The sequence below is a fragment of the Protopterus annectens genome, chromosome 3.part1 (genome assembly GCF_019279795.1).
Source record: "Protopterus annectens isolate FY-2018-M chromosome 3.part1, PAN1.0, whole genome shotgun sequence".
Lineage (NCBI taxonomy): Eukaryota > Metazoa > Chordata > Ceratodontiformes > Protopteridae > Protopterus > Protopterus annectens.
Genome location: NC_056732.1, coordinates 970,282,588 through 970,307,175, shown reverse-complemented (window position 1 = coordinate 970,307,175; position 24,588 = coordinate 970,282,588).

Genomic DNA, 24,588 nt, shown 5'->3' with positions numbered 1-24,588 from the left:
TTATTGAACCATGATATGGGGGAGTAGCTTATGTTAAGGGTAAATAGAGTTTCTAGAAGCATATTATGGTTAACCATATCAAAGACTATTAGATCCTCTCCGTTATCCATTACTGACTCTTTTTTCCTCTTATGAAATCAAGAGTTATAGTCTCCAAAGTCAGGAAAAGGCTGTCTGTGATTGACAATTAGAAGTCATACATTTTGATATAAACACAGAAAAAAAACATATATACCAAACATTTGGCCATTAGTATACAACCACTCATCTCCTATCTTACATATTCTTCCAGAAATAGATTTATTATACTTGCTCAAACAGAATACCTTTTGGCCTTAATGACAAAAAGTCCTTTTCCACCTAATTAGCAGTCTTAGCAGAATTTTGTGAAAGCATTTGATTATATTAATTAGGGATATATGCTGTCTGCATTCAGATGCTTATAATTGCCTGTACTGAGCTCTATGAACTGTATCATATACCCTTTTTAAGAATCGATTGTAATGTACTAGTATTACATCCCTTCTTCTTAAATGAAGGCATATGACAGAGATGTTCCCTGTCACCCACTCTTATTATATTAGCCATAGAAATGCTTGTATGATACACATTTTAATAATCTGTTTTGCATGGGTGACAATCTCTTTAAGAAAAGCTAAAAGTGCTAACAGTTACTGGTGATTATCATATTCTTAATGAAAGCATGGCCTTGGATATAGTGACAAAAATAAAATGCTAGATGTTTTGCATTTTATTTTGGTTAGAGATGGCCAATAAAAAAACCCAACAGGCTTGTATGGTGTAGTAAACCACCCAAATGATTGGGAATAAAGGTGTGTGTGTCCATCTTAGCTATGCAAGAGTTAGACAAAAAACATCTATGGGAATACTTATTTGTAAATATTTTTTCTTGGAGAAAACTTAATTTGTCACTATTAAGATGTCTCAGTGCCATGATGTTCAACCCTTAGATACTCTGTGTATTGCAACATATTTCCATGCCACCTAACAATAAGTGGTTAGTTAAGATTCTAAACTATTAGTACAGTTCGTATGAAAAAGAAAGAGAAATTTGTTTCCAATCCAAGAGGTCAGCGCATCTTGAAGATCAGGAAGAGGTGAAGGATCACATGCTCTTAGGTTATATGATATGGCCTTTACTATGTAAACATTTTCTTTCATTTCCTGATAATACCTTGGGCCATTATGCAAATCTCCTGATGAGTATGTTACATTTAACAATATGCCTGCAAACAACATTCCTTGTGACATACCTTAATGTGTGTAATTTTCATTTGGTCACCTACCCAACTGTGAAGAAACTGGGCATGGTTACCACTCTGAAAGGTATATAGTTGAGATCTAAGTATTTGAGCAATGGCAGAGCTATAAATAGACAGTCAGTTGTGGCCTTGCTGGTATAACAAAGAGATTTCTCCTGTTTTGTACATCATGTAGTCAGAAGGTTTTAGGTGCACCCTTCCATCCTTTTAGTATTTGGAGCATATCCCTCTGCTTAATCCCCTCTTTACATAGCACTGCTTTGAGCTTAGACATGCCGTACTGCTGTCCTCTTTAAAAGATCTGACAGAATCCACTCTTCCATTATTACTGGGTACTGTCAGACAGAAACAACAGCACCATTTACCACACAAAGATACACATTCCAAGACAGCAGTGTTTTATCTTTTATTATTCAAACCAGAGGTACAGGCAGCAGGTGCACACAGCTTATGCACATGCACACACACACACACACACACACACACACACACACACACACACACACACACACACACGCACTCTCTCTCTCTGTCTCTGTCTCTCTGTCTTAGACTGTCTTACAGCACCACCTGAAGTTTGAGAACAAGTGTAGTCTCACAGCTCACAGTAAAACAATATGATATACCTCACAAAATGCATGTATTGGCTGTACTGACAACAGAGCAGATAGTTATAAGATTTTGGAAGTGCAGTTTAATTCTGTCAGAACAGAATTACTTAGTCCCTACTAGTAGAGGCTGTTTTAGGGTCAAGTACCCTTTATATCTGGATATTGCTTGATTTACTATTTGCTAAGTGCACTTCTGCCAGTAAAGGAATCTAGACATCTAAGTGATGATAGTTACATGTTTATACACAGCCATTCAGTTGAAAACCTTGAATAATCTCTTTCATGCAGTTTTGCTGTTTATGTCTAGGTATGCAAATTTTATGATGGGCACTGAATTTGTTGAAAGAATTGCTTGGCTAAGGCCCTATTCCATCCATGTATTTTTATTATTGAATCCATAGGCTGTCCATGTCCATACCAGCTTGTGAATCAGAGAAAGATTTACAGTAATGTTTGTATGTATTATAAAAAAGTAGTTATATTAATACTTATGTTTGTAATGACAGCTATTAAGATTAGTATCTGTACTTTATTGAGTATGGGATGATTGTTTATATGTATACATTTAATGACAGTATCAATTCTGTTTTACTGTTTGTTCTAGGTAGTCTGAAATTGCCACATTACTATTGTTATTATATAATTTTGCAGCAAAAATATATATTGAAATGGAATAATTATGAATGCAATATGCTGTCTAATAACAATGAAATTATTAACTACACACAGGGCAAAGTAAATGTAGATTCAACATATTTCTTTGAATTGATATGCAGTGAATCAGGAATAATTAAAAAATAACAAAAACAAAGTCAACCTTTGCACTAAAACACAAAAAATAATTTTCTTTACAGGGGCAAGCCTGCCTGTATCCAAGCACCTGTTTCTTTAGATATATTAAGCCCAAGATATGCAACGTGGGGGAAAGTTAAGTAACAAAAAGAATATTGTGACTAATGAAACAGATTAAAATAAGTATGGTATTTCATGTACAAATATAGATGGCACACGTGCTTTATTTAGTAATTTTAGTCACTTGAAGGACACATTTTGCACTGAAAGCTAGTGAATGTTATTTCCTTTTTATAAAGTAAAATAATATATGCATTTAATATTCTCCACTGCTTGGAGTGTTTAAAGATAAACTTCCCTAGCCTCATAGTTCTGTGACCTTGGTTGAAACATTAACTAGTGGTGACATAAATCAATAATTGGCTAACTGTGATTGAAAAGTCTTGTTTTGATTCTACATATGATGAAGAAATATCTTTATTCAAAAACATGTTTTTGCAGGAAAAAAACTTGAAAAATAAGCAAAGAGCATATCAGAATGCAAGAGACACAAGAGTAAACACTCCTTATATTTTTTACAGATATGACAGCCATTGCCTCAAATAAAATTAAAAACTCAAGCTTCTTTGATATAGAAAATGTACATGGTGGTTATCTATGCAGAATCAAGAAAATCTATTAGTCATTGCAAACAAAATGAAAATGTGGACACATCTCTAACCTCTGCTAACAAGGTTGTAGCATAATAATTCCCAAAGTGGTGTTAAACCAGACACATATAATTTTAGGCCAAACATCCTGCCTAGTACTCAGTGTGAAATCACATATACAATCATAGTAGAATTTACCAAAATGATAGAGGTAACCTACTTCTGTTAGATATGCAACAGTATAGGCTTGAGATGCTACCCTTTGAATTTTTTGGCATTATTTGTAAATATCACAGCAGCACTTTGTTAAGGCTTGATGGTCAGTGTTGTTTATATTTTGTAGTGCTAAGGCATCTAACACACACACACACACACACACACACACACACACACACACACACACACACACACACACACACAAAAAGATATTTGCATCTTTTCACTTATTCTGTTGATAACATGTGCGCTACACTATCATAATTATAGCCATTGCCTTCATTATCATTGTCATCATCATGGCTTATCTATCTTATTACTTATGTATGTATTTGTTTTGTTTATAGTGAATATTCAACTGGATGCCAAGACAGTAAATCTTAATATAATGCATATATATATATATATATATATATATATATATATATATATATATATATATATAGGTTTAATATAATTTTACTGAACCACAATCATCTGATTCCAAATTGAGCGAAGTCTAAAAACCAAACAGCATGAAGCATGAAAATGCCGAAGACCAGTATTTCAGACTAACAAAGCTAGTGCCCTTCTTGACCCAAGTTAATGCTTGTTCCTAGGTCCAGAGCAGTAGGCAATTTGGAATTCAGTATTTATTTTGGGTATATCAGAATTCGGCATTATGTCTTTTCATGGAAGTGAGTCAATGATATGATTACTTGACTGAGTGAGATTCAATAAAATGATAGTAAACCATATATATGTATCTATATATATATATATATATGGATCCTGGGAACTACCACCATATCAGTCTGATGAGCCTGATCTGCAAGGCCATGGAACGTATTATCACAGAACTTAAAAACAATGACATTGGCAACATTCAAACACTGGATCCCACCCAGTTTGGGTTTGTGAAGGGCCAATCTTGTCTACTGAACCTGAGTGACTTCTTCAAATCAGTTTTCAGAGCTGTGGACAAGGGTAAGGCAGTCCACACAGCCTATCTGGACCTCCTCAAGACCTTTGACACCATCCCCCATTTTGTAATCATAGATAAACGTACTAGACTGGGCATTAATCCCTACATCACTCGATGGGTTGCCAACCGACTTAATGACAGAACCCACAATGTAAAAGTAGCTGACTCCAAATCCAGCTCCAAACAAGAGACAAGTGGAGTATCTCAGGGTTCAGTCCTGGGAACGCTCTTGTTTGGCATCTACTTCTCTGAAGTACAGGCCAACACTAAGGGATTCTGGCTAACAAAGTTCACAGATGACTGCAAACTGGGAGCCATTATTGAATCCCCAGATGATGTGGATATTCTACAAAATTGCCTTACAGAAACAGATGCTTGGTGCCAGAGCCATGGGTGCAAGCTCAGTGCCAAGAAATGTATAGTTATCCGCTTTGGGAAAAACATGAACCCGTGAATTACCACATAGGTGGCAGTACACTAAACACCGAAAGTGTGATAAGAGACTTAGGGACACAGGTGGACAGTGGTCTCACCTTCGATAACCACATCATCACAACAGTCGGGAAATCCTTCTATGTGGCACACCTCATCACTAAGAAAAAATGAGGTCATTGTCCCACTGTACTCACCCCTCATTAGACCTACTATAGAATACAATGCCCCATTTGGTATGTACCTCTCAAGACATCTGCAACAACTGGAAAGGCCGCAGAAATACCTCACTAAAAGAATCACAGGCCTAAAGCAGATGCTCTGTGCTTACCATCTAAAAAAACTCCAGCTACACTCTGTCACATATTGTCTTCTCAGAGGTGATCTCTGCTTAACATACAAGGCCATGTCAAACTCAGAGCTGCTGGACATGCTACTCTTAAAAAAATCCCAATCCCTCAGAGCCACATGCTCCAGGGATCTAAACCTTGTCATCACAATGAACAAAATATGCTGGAGGAATAGGTTCCTGACCCAGAGGCTCCCCAGACTTTGGAACAGACTGCCCATACATATCAAGCAGAGTGCCTCTTTGGCCCTCTTCAAAAGGAACCTTGACGACTGGAAGGGAGATTGGAAATTCACCCAGGGGTCCAGGGAAGTAAATATTGTGGGTAGAAATAGCCAGGGAATTGTTATGGCTAGGCTTGTATAGCCCCTAAGGCCAATAGCCTAGTACCAACCTATGAACCTATATCAGTGAATGCCACTCTTCCTTCACTGATATGAAGTCGATCTAATGGCTAGAGATCGCTGTACAGTGTGGACTGGGACATTCATCCCTTTCCTCACTGCAGTGCGATCTCAGAGTTGGAATATATAGTTAGCAATTTTATAAGACGCAGTCTTATGTTTATGCATTCAAGATTACTAATGATGTGACTCTTCCAGTTAACCAAAGCTCAGATTCTGAAATGTATGCTCATATTATAGAATTCTTTGTACTGAAGCATTAGAAAGTGTGCTATTCTGTACATGCATACATACATGCATACATGAAATGTGTTCTGTTCTAAAAAATACATGGATTGCTGGACTTGACTAGTGTTCTGTACCATGTTATCTGCATGCAGTAACAACAATGACTATTAGCATCGATCTGACATTTCAATTAGTGCTATTATTCTTTGATTTTGTTATGGTCGGTCATCCACAATAGATATCCCTGTCTTCCTATGAATCAACCATGACTGATGAATATTATTTTACATATTCTACTAATGGATACATTTTCTCATCTTCTGGCATCATTGTAAAATTTATTTATTTTTTCATTGTGGGGAACATCCCTCACTTTACAAGCAAGAGGGATGGAATCCAATTAAGATATGTGCATGGAGAGAGTTGCATATATAATTCTGTGGGAAGTCAGAATAGATGTCAGTGTTTTCTTTCTTATATTTTCAGGCAGTAGGGCTCAGAATGGTATAATTCTTTACTTCATAAGGGATCTCTCCCATATTTCAAACATTATGCATTAAATACACAAATCTGCAATCAGAATATCACAAATTAACATCTGGTGAAAATGAAAGTTTTATAGATGGTGCAAACCACTAAATATCCTAAATGTTTATATCAACTCCCCTGCTACTTAATATAATCACCTCTGAGGTCACTGTTAGTCAGAGAAAACACAAATTATTTGATATTCTCTTGCCTGTCCTCCACAAAAATATCCTAGTGTTTGCCCTTTTTCAATAAATTTTAAGAAAGGGGCACCTTTGAAACTTAAGAACATAAAATTGCATGACTTGAATGCCCTTTCTTCAGAAGAAGAAAGATTGACAGTCTGTAATTGTACTTATCTTGTCCTAATGTAAGTAGAATAATGCCAGCCTCAGTATGTATACTGTGCATTGGTCCTAAATGCTACCTGCAGTATGTATAATGTTAAATGGTCTTAAATACCAACTGCAGTATGTATAATGTGTAATGACCTTAAATACCACCTGAAGAATGTTTAATGTGCAATGGTTTTAAATACTTAGGTTCATAATTTCATAGATTAGTGCTAGGCTAACTGCCCTTATGAGACATTTTAAGCCTAGCCAATTATTCCTTGTGAGACTCAAACCTTGTACCTTGTGTTTGTAAGGCAAGCATCTTAACCATTAGGCCACCCTCCCAATCCTACTACCTTGCTACTCCTACTACAAGCAGTATGTATAATGTGCAGTAATCCTAAATACTACCTGCAATAGGTTTAATGTGCAATAGTCCTAAATACAATCTGCAGTATGTATAATGGGTAATGGTCTTAAATACCACATGTAGAATGTATAATGTGCAATGGTCTTAAATACCACATATAGTATGTATAATGTGTAATGGTCTTAAATTCCAGCTGCAGTATGTATAATGTATAATGGTTTTAAATACTATCCACAATATGTTTAATGTGCAATAATCCTAAATATAATCTGCAGTATGTATAAGGTGTATTAGTCCTAAATACCACCTGCACTATGCATAATGTGCATTAGTTCTAAATACCACCTCTACTATGTATAATGTGCAATAGCCCTAAATAGCACCTGTACTATGTATAATGTGCATTGGTCCTTAATACCATCTCTACTATGTATAATGTGCAATAGTCCTAAATACTACCCGCACTTTGTATAATGTGCATTAGTCCTAAATGCCACCAGTCCTGTGTATAATGTGCATTACTCCTAAATACCATATGCACAATGGATAATGCACATTGGCCTTAAATACCACCTGTACTATGTATAATGTGCAATAGTCCTAAATGTCACCTGCACTGTGCATAATGTGCATTGGTCCTAAATGCCACCTGTACTGCGTATAATTTGCATAAGTCCTAAATACCACCTGCACTATGTATGATGTACAATAGTCCTAAATTCACCTGCAGAATGTATAATGTGCATTACTCCTAAATATCATCTGTACTATGTATAATGTGCAATAATCCTAAATTCTACCTGTGGTATGTATGATGTGCATTAGACTTAAATACCACCAGCACTATGTATAATGTACAATAGTCCTAACAGCTACCTGCACTATGTATAATATGCATTAGTCCTAAATGCCACCTGTACTGTGTATAATGTGCATTAGTCCTAAATACCACCTGTACTATGTATAATGTGCATTAGTCTTAAATACCCCCTGTACTATTTATAATGTACTTTAGTCCTAAATGCCACCTGTACTGTGCATAATGAAAATTGGTCCTAAATACCACCTGCACTATGTATAATAGTCCTAAATATCACCTGCACTAAGTATAATGGGCAGTAGTTCTAAATACTACCTGCACTATGTATAATATGCATTAGTCCTAAATGCCAACTGCACTGTGCATAATGTGCATTAGTCCTAAATGCCACCTGCACTATGCATAATGTACAATAATGCTAAATGTCACTTGCAGAATGTATAATGTGCATTAGTCCTAAATACCACCTGTACTATGTATCACGTAAATTAATCCTAAATACCACCTGTACTATGTATAATGTGCATTAGTCCTAAATTCCACCTCCACTATGTATAATGTGCATTACTCCTAAATATCATCTGTACTACGTATAATGTGCAATAGTCCTAAATTCTACCTCTGGTATATATGATGTACATTGGTCTTATATACCACTTGCTTTATGTATAATGCACATTATACATACTGCATTGGTCTTAAATACCACTTGCAGTATGTATAATGTGCATTAGTCCTAAATACCACTTGCATTATGTATGATGTACAATAGTCCTAAATGTCACCTGCAGAATGTATAATGTGCATTACTGCTAAATATCATCTGTACTATGTATAATGTGCAATAATCCTAAATTCTACCTGTGGTATGTATGATGTGCATTAGACCTAAATACCACCAGCACTATGTATAACGTTCAATAGTCCTAAATGCTACCTGTACTATGTATAATATGCATTAGTCCTAAATGCCACCTGCACTTTGTATAATGTGCATTAGTCCTAAATACCACCTGTACTATGTATAATGTGCATTAGTCTTAAATACCACCTGTACTATTTATAATGTGCATTAGTCCTAAATGCCGCCTGTAATGTGCATAATGTAAATTGGTCCTAAATACCACCTGTACTATGTATAATAGTCCTAAATATCACCTGTACTCAGTATAATGTGCAATAGTTCTAAATACTACCTGCACTATGTATAATATGCATTAGTCCTAAATGCCACCTGTACTGTGCATAATGTGCATTAGTCCTAAATGCCACCTGCACTATGCATAATGTACAATAGTGCTAAATGTCACTTGCAGAATCTATAATGTGCATTAGTCCTAAATACCATCTGTACTATGTATCACGTACATTAATCCTAAATACCTCTTGTACTATGTATAATGCACATTAGTCCTAAATTCCCCCTCCACTATGTATAATGTGCATTACTCCTAAATATCATCTGTACTACGTATAATGTGCAGTAGTCCTAAATTCATCCTCTGGTATATATGATGTGCATTGGTCTTAAATACCACTTGCTTTATGTATAATGCACATTATACATACTGCATTGGTCTTAAATACCACTTGCAGTATGTATAATGTGCATTAGTCCTAAAGACCACCTGCCTATGTATAATGTGGATTAGTCCTAAAGACCACCTGTACTAAGTATAATGTGCATTAGTTCTAAATACCACCTGCACTATTATGATGTACAATAGTCCTAAATGTCACCTGCAGAATGTATAATGCGCATTAGTCCTAAATATCATCTCTACTACGTATAATGTGCTTTAATCCTAAATTCCACCTCTACTATGTATAATGCACATTAGTCTGAAATACCACCTCCACTATGGATAATGTGCATTACTCCTAAATATCATTTGTAATAAGTAAAATGTGCAATATTCTAAAATTCTACCTGAGGTATGTATGATGTGCATTGGTCTTAAATAACATCTGCAGTATGTATAATGTGCATTAGCCCTAAATACCACCTCTACTATGTATAATGTGCATTACTCCTAAATACCACCTGCACTATGGATAATGTGCATTACTTCTGAATACCACCTGCATTATGTATAATGTGCATTAGTCCTAAATACCACTTGTACTATGTATAATGTACATTAGTCCTAAATACTATATGCACTATGTATAATGTGCATTAGTCCTAAATTCCACCTGCAATATGCATGATGTACAATGGTTTTAAATACCACTTGTAGTATGTATGATATGGATTAGTCAAAAATGCCACCTGCACTATGTGCAACTGTGCAAACTGGATCCAAACAAAGTGCAGGGAGGAGACGGAATAAGTAACATTGACCTGAGAACTGTTCAGCAAGAACTTATATTACCATTATATCTATTATTGACTAGGTCATATAAATATGAGGAGATTCCTTAAGATTAGATACATGCACTTATTAAACCTGTCTTTAAGGGAAAGGGGAGTAGGACAATCCCAGAATCATATAGACCCTTAAGTCTACTTTCATGCTTTGGAAAAATAATGAAGAAGGTAATACTGGATAAGTTATTGTCAGAACTGGATAGGTTGGAACTTGAAACCATATATCAGCATGCATATGTTGAAAATAGATTTACTACCACCTGTAACATGATGTTCTATAACAATATAATAACAGCTATGAATGAAAATTTGTGCTGTGATGTGATTTATATAGATTTTACTTCAGCATTTGAGAGGGTCACACACAAAACACTGATCAATAAATTAGCACAACTAGGTATTGATGTACTGGTGAAAAGATGGATAGCAGTATGGCTTACAAATAGGACAAGGGAAGTATCACACACCAACTGGACAGGTGAAATCCTTGGTTGCAGTCAAGGTGTCCCACAAGACTCTGTCCTAGGTCCTTACTTGTTTAGATTGTATCTGTCAGACCTTACTTTTTCATCTGAGGTGTTCTACAGTCTACATGCTAATGACCTGAAGTTGGGTAAACTGATTACAAGTGTTACAGAAAAGGCTTGTCTGCAAAATAATTTGACTAAATTGACCATTTGGGCACAGGAGAATAATTTGTTGATAAATACATCAAAAGCTAAGCATATGAGATTTGGGAGACATAAACTGAAACATGCATATTAAATACCACACACAGTGATTAAAACTGTAGACTAATTTAAGGATCTGATTATATGGGTAGATTCAGCTATGAGTTTTGATAATCATATCAACCAATTGGTTAATGATAGTTATAGAACTATAGGTTGTATAAAAAGATTTATAAAGTCTAGGAAATCAAACATAATGAAGTCAATATTTGTTAGTTACATTAGACCCAAGCTTGAGTATGGAATAACAATATGGAAACCCTATAGGAAGACAAGCATAAATAAATTGGAAAGAGTACAGAAGAAATATACCAACAGCAGCCATGGATGGGAAAATCTAAGTTATTACGAAAGACTAAAATATCTGAACTTTTACAGTGTCTCTTACAGATATTTAAGAGGAGATCTTATTCAGGTATATTGGGCATTTAGGGACAAACTACCTCTGGGTATGCTTGGGGTTATCAAAAAGTACTAGAGAATCATCAGGTAACCTAAGTAGAAGATTCTATAGAAATGAGAAGTGTACTAATTGGTTCTCTGACAGAGTAACTGATGCTTGGAACAGACTACCAAATTACATTAAAGCAAGTGCTAGTTTATTTTTAAGAACAGCCTGGACATTTATTATGGGAACACGTATTTTGGTATATTGCCAAGCTAGAAGGGCATTAATGACCATGCATGAAGCATTTGTATGTATGTATGTATATAAAATGTGCAGTAGTCCTAAATCCTACCTGCAGTATGTATGATGTGTGTGCATTGATGCTAAATACCACTTGCAATACATATGATTTAGTCCAAAATACCACCTGTACTATGTATAATGTGCAATAGTCCTAAATGTCACTTGCAGAATGTATAATGTGCATTAGTCCTAAATACCACATGTACTATGTATAATATGCATAAGTCCTAAATACCATCTGTACTATGTATAATATGTAATAGTCCTAGATTCTACCAACAGTAATGTATGATGTGTTTGTTTGTTTGTTTGTTTGTGTCTTTTGGCTTTTCCCGGTTAGGGGTCTCCACAGCGGAACTCCGGTCCGCTAATGATCGGCAGTAGGTTTTTACGTGCTGGCTTGCCGGGCCTAATGCACAACCTTCAACGAAGGAACGGCCATTCACACATGTCTTAATAGTATACGAACTGACACAACAATGTAAGGAAAACAGGATACACAGGATGATGGAAGGACGCTGCTCGTTCGGGTAGTTAAATTTTATTCCACTTCTTACATAAAACAACAAGGATGACAAGGTTAAACGCTTTCAACTGAAGTAGTCAGCCTTCATCAGAACAATGTATAAATGGATTCACGGAGTATATATAGTAACTGTTGTCTTCTAATTTCAAAAATTGCGCCAAAACATTTAAAGGAACCATGTTCAATATACAATGTATATGAATGAAGCTACCAACTAAACATCAATATGTATATACTAAAGCTGAAGCTGAAGCTAAACCCTGCATACAACATGATGACATCAAAAACATTAAAATAATTTGTGAACATGATATAAATATACAATATGACCATGCAGGGTTTAGCTTCAGCTTCAGCTTTAGTATATACATATTGATGTTTAGTTGGTAGCTTCATTCATATACATTGTATATTGAACATGGTTCCTTTAAATGCTTTGGCGCAATTTTTGAAATTAGAAGACAACAGTTACTATATATACTCTGTGAATCCATTTATACATTGTTCTGATGAAGACTGACTACTTCAGTTGAAAGCGCTTAACCTTGTCATCCTTGTTGTTTTATGTAAGAAGTGGAATAAAATTTAACTACCCGAACGAGCAGCGTCCTTCCATCATCCATCCTGTGTATCCTGTTTTCCTTACATTTTTGTGTCAGTTTGTATACTATTGAGTTATCAGTAGCAAGGATATGGCCGGTTGCGAGGAGGGAACGCCAGCTTTATCATCGAGTGGTGATTTGGCTAAACTTCGAGCAGATGTTACTGCGTTGCAAACGGAGGTCCAGAAATTACTTACTTTGTTCACAGACTTTATGTCGGAATGTAAGAAACCTGTTTAGCTCTAGGGAGCGTAACCACAGTGTTACGGAACTTAATCCTACACATGTACATACGAACGATGCTAGCCCTTTTCCCTTAGAGGCTAGTTTGAAGTGTATTGGTGAAGATAATATTTCCGTGAATGAACCAGGGTGTAAGACACAAAGAATCAATTCCTATAAGAACGGTGTGTTGGTCCACACACCGGACATTGGATTTCCGGTATTATTGAAAGTCAACACCGTTACTGAGCAGCATAACGATACTTGCATAGATATGCCCAATCTATGCGCGGAAGATCCAAATAACAGTTTACATTCATCTACGAGTCACCATAGACAAACGATTAACAAAAGACTTTGTCTACTTTCGCCTAATGAGGATTTAACTTTTGACTTCAGCTTTTTACGGAATCGTAAAGAAAGGGATTATAATTACATCAAAATGGGAGCTAGACCTAAAAAAAGACAAGCTGTCAAACAGTATTGTAATACTAAATGCAAAGACATTGGAGAAAAGAAAGGTACTGTGACACATATGTCTAGTCCTATTAAGGACAATAAACGTATGTTTATACGTAAAGTAAATCAAGAAAGTAATTTAAATGACAGTGTGGGCGACCATATACAAAATGAAATAATGGATCAAGTTTTATGTGATGATTTTAATTTTGATGGTGGATTTAATAGTGAACAGAATGTGAATGGTAATATTACATATTTTAAACAAAACAGTCTTAGAGAAATGATTTTTAATTTTGGTAAGAAATTATTACAGTACAAGAATACAAAAATAGATATTGCCTACCTATCTAAATGTCTTAATACCAAAGTAGTACCTAAAGGTATTAGATTTTTTAAGTTACCTTTAGGCATTAACTATAATAAAGAAATGAAAAAATAATTTAATGAACTATTTGATAGTTTTGGTTTATTATATCTTAGGACACTAATCAAATACAACGATGAAAAGATGATTATCTTGAGTAATGAGGTAGAATGTATGAATGAAATCATTACTAAGCATCGTGATTTTGAGAAATGGAAAGAGCTATATTATAAACAGTTTGATGTCACACAGGACAAGGTTAAAAACATTTATGAGAGAAAAAATAGAAAATTAGTGAGAGATATAGAGGCTTATGAGTATAATAGAGCCTATATATGGCCAGCGGATAGGAGAGATGAGTTATATACTGAGAAAGTACACTATAGAGATTGAAGTAGAAGTAATAATAAAGAAGAACATTTTCGGGGGGGGGGGTTTCCTGCACCGAAAAACAATTACCCCTACAACAAATGGAATTAAATCTAACAAATACGGATGTAGTACCCACTAGTATGTGTACCTCAGCTCATACTTTTTATGTAAATTGTGATCAAAAAAACGACACTAGGTCACATATCAGTCAAGAAGTAACAAATTTCTTTAGAGAAGGAACTGATATTAATATCAATAAGGAAATTCGGGCTCCACAAGTGGATATTAGTTTTTTTCAGGATCATGAACAAATAGAAAATGAACAACAGAGAGTGATCACTTACAATGGATTAAATGTATATAATTATACCGACATAGTTATAGAACAGGAATTTTTTGATTTGATGAGTAAAGGAATGAAGTTTATACCTACGGTCGGTATGAATTTAGTAGATACTATTAAAGAGATCAAGATGTATTGTAGGAGACTTAATTTAGCCATACAATTTGATTCTACACAAGTTAAAGATAATAATAAATTACTTAATAAGCTGAGGAAGAAAAGTACTTATGTAACCGCTAGTAATCAATCAGTTAGTAATTATGAAAAGATGGTTAATAAAGATATATATTGGTTGAATCATGATATACACAGAAATGTATGTGGAAATTATAGCTACAATGATAATTTAACACAGAAAGAAAGACAGTGTTTAAATAATATTATAGAGAATAAAGAAATCCGCATTATGAAACCTGATAAAGGGGGCGGAGTAGTTATTAGTTACACATTGGATTATATTAACAAAATTCACAATTTGCTTTATGATTCAGGAAATTATGAAGCTATTTCTGGGAACGAAATTAACATAGGATACAAATGAAAAGACCTTATTTTGGAAGAATATTTAATAGATAATAGAATTACTAGCGAGATTTACACTTTTCTTAAACCAGATTATCCAGTATTGGCCAAAATAGTAGGTATACCTAAAGTACATAAGTCTCTGGAAGATCCACCTTACAGACCAATTGTTTCTGGGTCTAAGTCCAAAACATATAACATAGGTGTACTTATAGACACTTGGACAAAACACATATACAAAGCTGTACCCCACATTATGAAAGACTCGTGGAGCTTTTTGAATAATCTAACTATGGACAAATGGAATCAAGATTATTTTTTCATTACCATCGATGTAGTTGATCTCTACACCTGTATACCCAAAGAGACAGGACTAGAATTTTTCTTCAATAGTCTCAAAAAATATTCAGGGTACAGTTGGGATAAAATATGTGTTATAACAGAAATGATGTCTCTTGTTATTGATCATAATTATATTACTTTTCAAGGAGAATTTTTTAGGCATAAAATCGGTGTTGCCATGGGAGCATCTTGCGCACCGATTTTGGCTAATATGGTTATGTTAGAATGGGAAAATGAATTTTTATTCAAGAGTACACATTATAATCATGTGGTATTTTATGCCAGATATTTGGATGATTTGTTTGTTATATGGAAACGCCCTGAAGATACGATAGATGTATTTATTACTTTTCTTAATAATACAACGGATTTTTTAAAATTTACTCACAGTTATAATAAAAAAGGAATATCATATCTTGATACCTTTATAAGTAATACAGAGACTGGATTTGCATCACAAATTTACAGGTAACCTACATTTTCTAATGACTACATACAATATGATAGTAATCATCCACCGTTTATGTTTAAAAATGTAGTCAAAGGACAATGTATAAGGATAGCAAGAATGTCATCAACTAAGGAAGTGATGGAACAAGACATCAACATGTTATATACTATGTTCAAAAACAGAGGCTATCCAGACAAACTACTTAAAAATATCACACAATTTGTTATTTTAGAATGGGGGCATAGATATTAACCACTGTTAGGTGCCCAGGAGTTAGTAAGAGAAACTACAGAAGAAGGGGTAAATACTTTTAACAGAGTATGCATTCTAACATATTCTCCTTATGTACATTATATCAAAGAAATATTATTCAGACATTGGGACGTCATCACTTCTAATAATCTGGGTCAGACTCTAGGTATACAACCAGTTATAGTGTATAAAGTGGCAGCTAATTTAAAGAGGATGTTAGAACACACAGATAGCAAAAATGGCAAGTCCAAGAGAAGTAATAAAACAACTGGTAAATGTGGATGTTGTAATCAATGCCCATATATTAACTCTATTGATAAACTTCGATTGAGTGACATCAATCATACGGAAATTAGATGTTTAGGTGGAAATTGTAATAGCAAACAAATTGTATATATAGCTAAATGTAAGGTTTGCACCGCCTTCTATATAGGGAAGACAGAAAGGATGCTAAAGAAGCGGATTTACGAACATCTTTATAATATACGAAAGAAGGATAAGAATAATGCCCTATATAGACACATTATCGATAAAGGGGAGCAACATAATTTTTTATTCAGCATTATTGATCAAATTAACGAAACTACCTATATAGGAAACTGGAAAGCACAATTGGCACTTAAGGAAAGTATATGGCAAATAAAAACGGATGCTACTAGATATCCAGGTTTAAATGACCATATTAGCATCAAACCCTTCCTAGAAGTAGGATGAGGGGTGTTTTCCTTGTTTATTATTATTGATGTTTATGTTATATTCAATTTTATATAATATTTTAACATTTTTAAATTTTTACAGTAGGAAATTATATTAAAATAGTTATATTTTATCAAACAATTTTATATATTTTAAATTATCACATTGTTTAGATAATTTATTATGTTTGATTTGCTATGAATTTCCTTCCCTATATTATATCTTTTACACATTCACCTATTATTCATTAGATATCCTAGACAAGTATATAAGTATATTAGTAGATATATTGTATTATATAATTTAGTATATTAGTAGGTTATTTATTTTAGTATATAGTATTGTTTATTATATGGTCATATTGTATATTTATATCATGTTCACAAATTATTTTAATGTTTTTGATGTCATCATGTTGTATGCAGGGTTTAGCTTCAGCTTCAGCTTTAGTATATACATATTGATGTTTAGTTGGTAGCTTCATTCATATACATTGTATATTGAACATGGTTCCTTTAAATGTTTTGGCGCAATTTTTGAAATTAGAAGACAACAGTTACTATATATACTCTGTGAATCCATTTATACATTGTTCTGATGAAGACTGACTACTTCAGTTGAAGGCGCTTAACCTTGTCATCCTTGCTGTTTTATGTAAGAAGTGGAATAAAATTTAACTACCCGAACGAGCAGCGTCCTTCCATCATCCTGTGTATCCTGTTTTCCTTACATTCACACATGTCGCCACACAGAAGGCGCTCTAACTGAGAATCAAATGGGCAACGTCTAACTGTGAGTCGACAACGCTACCGCAGCACCACCACCACAGTAGCAATGTATGATGTGTATTGGTGTTAAATACCACCGGCACAGGGTATAATATGCATTAGTCCTACATACCACCTGTACTAAGTATAATGTGCATTAGTCTTAAATACCACCTGTACTATGTATAATGTGCATTAGTCCTAAATACCATCTGTACTATGTATAATGTGCATTAGTCCTAAATTCCACCTGCGGTATATATGATGTGCATTGCTCCTACATATCACTTGCAGCATGTATAAAGTGCAATAGTTCTAAATATCACTTGCAGTATGCATGATGTGCCTTGGTCCTAAATACCATATTTCTTATCGGGAAATGTGCTTATTCCTACTATATCATATTTTTCCAGTGATGGTAATAACTTGGTTTGAGGGAATAATTAAGTACTGAATAAAAACAACAATGAAAAAATTGTAATAAATGCAATTTAAGAATAATATTCATAAATACTATATATTTTTTAAACATCAGGATAGCAGTAAAAACAGTCCCCAGGATTTACTAATCTTCCGTGTAAGACTAGATTAGCACTGCCTCAACTCTAAAGCTTACACAGAGTGTGGACGAGTGTAGGGGGTGTGTCGGACTGCCGAGCAGTCCAAAAATCCATGCCCCTGCAATGAAGAAATGCCGCAATGTCAAGTTACATGAGCGAGTTCGCTCACATGTGCACAATGTAACACTACACTCCCCCATGTTAAACAACTGACAAAATTAAAAATAGAAAGATTTTAAAATTTTTTTTTATTTCATCAGATATAGCTGCCCGTATTTGCACGTGTTTGCGCAGGTTTGCCCATGACTTAGCTACAGTTAGCAGCTTAGACACCAGAAGAGGATAATAAGAAAATTATATGCAAACTAAGCAAAATAGCGATAGCGTAGTGGTTAGAGCCTTCGCACAAAGAGGAGGCATTCCCGGTTCAAGTCCCATTACTACACGTTCCATTTTCTGTTGGAAATCTGTATACAAAATATTTCCTGAGATTTTTAATGTATAAGTTTTGTAAAAATCATTGAAAAGTTAAATGTAGTAGTGAACGAATTATATATATATAAAGGTGAAATGGTTATGCATTCTGAGGCATGAGTACCCTATTTTAAGCAATATAAAGTACTGCTAAGCACATTTTACCAGTATTGAGCATATTTAAATCCAATTGCTCATAGCTGCGCACTGTGTTAACCAGCACAATGTCTTTGCGTGTAGCTGCGCATTGCACTAACCAACACAATCACAACGTATTTGTGCGTAGCTGCGCACCATGCTAACCAGCGCAATGTCGGGCAACGTCAAGCAATGTCGAGCAACGTTGGGCAAAGTCAGGCAAAGTTGAGCAAAGTCGGTTAAACACAGCCAAACCTCCTTTACTGTACCTTAACCAGTCAGGTCTGCCTAGTAGGAAAATAAAAAGCAGTGATAGGGCTCGAACTCAGGATACTGAGCACTATAGTCACAGTATTTAACCACTAAGTCATGACAGCATTTCATAAACAGGCACTTTCAACAGACACATATCTATCAAATGAATTTTAAACATCGCCAATATCAGCTAAGCAGGTGTGCCTCCAGTGGAGTTTTTTTAAAACTGGCCAATCACAATAAGTATGGGTAATGAGGCATATTTAAGCTCCACAGGTGACAATACTTGCTATAACTGGTTGTAGCTTCCTTCTGCAGTCAGCATGGCTGGTGTTGGAGAAGGCACTCGATTTAGAGCACAACACTGGGGCATTGAGGAGCCCAAAGTAATGGTTTGTCTCCTTGTCCACAATTATGAGGAAAGACTCCTGCGAGGCCAGTACCAGGGCACCCAATATAAAACAAAGGCCTGGAACAGTCTCGCTCGTGATCTCACCAGTGCCACTGGTGTTTCTCAGACTGGTGAGCAGGTCAGGCACAATTATTCTGACCTGAAGTGACATAGGGAGGATCAACTGGACCAGTGGATCCAGGAATCCCGTGCGATGCCTAATGCTCCAGTACTGAATAAGTAGCCATTGTATTAAGTAGTTAAGAATTGCTATGCTTGTCTATACTGTGGATAGGTATGTCTCAATATCACTGCATTTGCTTCACAGCTGCAGGTGTCCGGGCTATGAATCAGCAAGTCCATGAAGATGCAAAGAGGGGTGTTGCCATGGGGTCTTCGGCCGCCCCTTCTTATGCCAATTTGGTTATGTCGTGGTGGGAGGACTTTTTTCTGAGCTCACTGAAAACTAGTTTTCACATGTTGTTATATTTTAGATTTGTTGATGATTTGTTTTTCATTATTGAAGGTAATAAAGGTACAATTGAGAATTTTCTCATGAATATCAATCATCAGGTTAGTTTTTTGAAATTTATCTTAGGAAGCTCAGGATTGTGTGTCAATTTTTTAGATGTTTCCTTGAGATGGGACACTATGGAAGGAAGATTTAACAGTAAGATATACCGCAAAGAAACTTTTACAAACAGTTATCTTCATTTTGATAGCGCCCACCAAAACACACCATCACAAATATCCCTAAGGGACAAATTATTAGGGCATGTCGAATGACATCGTCTGAACATGATTTGACGGATGAAATTGTTTTTATTAAAAATTTGTTCCTCAATAGAGGATATCCTAGATACATGTTGGATGATATTGCAACATTAGTATTGAGTAAGAGAAATGCTAATTATCCAGCATTACTTGATTACAATGGGGGTAACAATACTGCTGCATTAATTCCTAAAACACATACAAATACGGGTTTAAATGGACCAGTTTGTTCTTTGGGAATGAGCATTGATGGGCAGCCTATAAAGAATTTAATCGAAATAAACTGGAAAATTATACAAGGGAATGTTGATATTTTTAGAGTGCTAGGTGAGAAACCGAATTTTGTTTTTAGAAATACCTATAACATTAAAAAGGCATTGGAGGTTAATAATATGCAAAGAGTTAACAACAGTATTAGCACTAAGGGTGTTTTTCCTTGTTACAATTGTAACATGTGTAGGTTTTTGTCTTTAGGGACGATGATAGTTATTGAAACTTTTGACAGGACCTTCCATGTACCAGAATATGTTAATTGTTGTACGAAGGGGGTGATTTACATCGGTCTATGTAGTTCATGTCCAGCTTTTTATGTTGGAATGATGACTAGGTGTTTAAAAACACGTATTCGTGAACATGTATATAGTATTAAGACCCATGATGAATCAAATGCCTTATTTAAACATTCAGTTGTGTGTAAGAATTTTAGCAAATTTTTATTTACTGTTGTTGAAGTTTGTAAAACTGACTTAAGGGGGGGTGATTTTAGGAATTTTGTTGAACAAAGAGAAGCACTGTGGCAAATCAGATTAAAATCTGATCAATACCCAGGCTTAAATGAGACAATTAATATTAAATGTTTTTTAAGGAATAGAAAATTAAGTATTGATAAAAATATCTCTGTATCTCTGTTCAACTAATCTGCACTAGCACTTTAAAGCCGTATAAGTTTTATTTGAGATTTTTATCATTGGCTAATTATTTAATTGATGTGTTATTTAAAGATGGGTGTTTCTTTTAGTTTGTATTCTGATGAAATCTCTTGACGAAAGCGGCTATTAAACTGTTACTACGCTATTTCCTTTGTGGTTTATGCCTTATTGAACGTTTTTTATGAACTTTGCTTCCTCACCTTGGACTTCTAGTTTCTGGTTTGTGATTTTCGTGGTGCTTCATTTGGTTAAATCCATGAAGATAGCCTGCAAAGGCTATGTCATAAGGCAGGTTAGTAATTATTCTGCATGTACTGTTATATAAAATAAATGAGAGAGCCTTCAAAAAGTGTTTTAACCCAAAAAATAAAGGTGTAATAATCCTTTAATAAATGTATAATTCCTGGAGTGCATCTGTGTCATTTTCTTTGATATGTTGTTGTACTGTTGCATTCTACAAATAATAGTGTTGCATTAAGCAGTGTCAACCCACACTTGGGTAGGCCCATATAACGTGGATGAAGGGAGTGCCAGTAGCTTTTATGCATATTTAGAGCCCTCAATTGTTGGTTCATGCCCAGCATGTACAGGTTAATCTGGCACATGAGTAGCTTAGTATTGTGTTCCCCAGAAATGTCAGTGTACTGCCAAATATGTAGGGGGCTGTTAACATATAACTGATACTTTCACCTGAACATATCTAGATAATAATTATATGAAAGTAGAGCTGTCAGTGTACCATCTTAGCATTAGTGTGTGTGAGCAACTCTCAAAATGTGTATCAGTAACATCTGCATCTTGAACAGTTTGTATGTAAGATACTGCTCATGTACAAAAAGATCTAGCAAACTCCAATTGCACAATATAAGGAAATTGGGTGGTATAATGATACATGTAAGGGACATATAACTGCAGTTAATAGGAATGTAGTGAAAACTAGAAGGATATATAAGTTGTTAATTGAGCTATCTTTTTCCACCCTACTGTATGTGCATAAAAATGCAATTCGGCACCTCAATAGGTATGTCTATTCTCAAAACATTTGTTGTGACATATGCCCTATTGGTTTATAAATATTTGCATTTATTTCTATGCATGTGCCCTGTTAAAATACCACAGTACGGGTGGCCTGTTGCCATCAATTCAACCTGCATGCTGTTGTAATGTCAACTATTGTTCTAAATATGCATGTGTTACGCTTGCTTTTCAACTGTTGAACATCTGGTGTGTTGGGTTAATGGGAATACTTCTGCATGCAGTTATAACTAATTGGGAATGCTGTTGACTGTTACTAACCCATATCTTTATTAAACTCTCCAAAACATAGTTTGTATGGGAAGGCCGGTCCCAGCGGACCCACCTATCCCACCTCAGCTCGCCATGGCACCTGGCACCAGCAGATCCGGTGCCCAGCCTGGGACCTCCTCCTCTGTTGGCCCTGTGCCATCTTTGGGTGGAAGTGCTGCAGGGGATGGGGCTCGGCCCCACCCATGCAAGCATGGGTGGAAGAGGGCCACCTATCACCCTTCTAATGGTCTGGGCTGTGGTGCTTAAAGAGATTGACAGTTCTGTTGCAGAACCTCTATGCCAGCTTGAGGCTCAAGTAGCGCAACTCCTGGGTCAGCCTGCCCCTCCTACACAGCCCCCAGCACAGCCACCCTCTGGGCCGTGAAGGTGCAGTGGTGACTGCCCATGGGTGGGGACCTCAGTCCCACTGTTTCCATCTGGGGGCTCATGGGCTTGTGATTTCCAAACATCCCTCCCCATCAAAGGTGTTCACCCACCACATGTGTCATATACCGCCCCTGTATGCATCTTGTTTGTCTTGTCTGTTTACCTGCCCAACCTACCTCCCCAAATATACCTACTTCCCCTACCCCACATTCCACTCCACCTGAAAAAAGGGCAATCTGCTGCGAAAAAGAAATTACGCCCCATACATAGCTGCCCATTTTGGACACATGTCCACTGGACACATGCAATGTTATTTCATTGGCTTTACAACATACTTTGTTGTCCTCATCCCTCTCTCAGGGGTTGAAGGTTTCATATCTACCTCCAAATTTATTGCATATGCACTGCTGTTGCTGTTGAAGAAACGGGCAGCTATGGACCTTCCCTACACCCATCTTGCACATCCCGAGCTATTTTCCATACTGTCTTTCCCTCTTTGTGCCCCTTTTTCAACACTTTCCTATCTCCCCATTTTTCTTTTCTTTCAAAGAAATGAATGCGGGGGTGAGCGGGAGTAAGCACTATTAAGCAGTAGTTAGCGGGTTTGCGCGGGTTTGTGCTTGTTTGTGCTTGGCTAAGCAATGCGCAGCAATGCGCAAACCCACACAAACCCGCTTACAACTGCTTAAAAGTGCCTTAGTCACTCTGTATGTGAGGGCCCTTGTTCTGTTCAGGAGCAAAATAAAACACCTCTGTAAGTCTTGAACCCCGGAACTTGCACATACTACACAACATGAAGTACCACTAAGCCACAGTAGATATACATCAAGTTGGCGCTTAAATAAATATATCATGCATCAGAATGACAGAATGTAAAGGAAAAATAGGAATACCATACCACACAACTTGTTCTGTGGATGTTGACAACAGTTGTTGTGGGATTACATTACATGACAGTGATAAGAGAAGCAGCCATTCTAGCAGGAAATAATGTTACACCATCACTTTACAACCCCACACAGTATCACAGCAGGACAAACACTGACATATCAGTTTAGGGCAGAGGCCATACCTCCCAATTGTCCCTAATTTTCAGGGATGTCCCTGATTTTGAAAAAAATTAGCTCTGTCCCTCTGAATCCCTCGGAAAACTACTGACTTTGGCCAGAAAGGTGGTGAATTACACTTAATGAATAATGACAATAATTAAGAGTTTGACACTTCTTTTACTTCAGAAAAGGTGTATTGATTCATATGCTCTTATTCTCTCAATGTCTCAACTTAATAGTACTAATATTTTAAAGTGTCCCTGATTGTCCCTTACTTTTTCTTGACTTTTCCTGAGTCTGTTCAAATATGTACCTGAGTGGTTGAGAGGTCTGGCAGAGGCAGAAACACAGAGGCATATCAGCCTTTCTGCTGTTACACACTGTGCAAATAGCTTTGGAAGGAGTTTTGGAAGCATACCCTTATGTAGGAATACAACACTGAAATACAAATGGATGTAGCCATGTACTGGTAGGAACCAACTGTAAGAATGCCATTGCTTTATTGCTGAAAAGACCTGTGTAGTGCACAGACAAAAAATTAACAGGCTATTCTCTGGCTATCATGTGGATAGGTCCACAGTTGGGAGTTATGCAGACAGACTACTTGCCTTGATAAACTAACATGTTCACAGCAACCCTGTAAGTCCA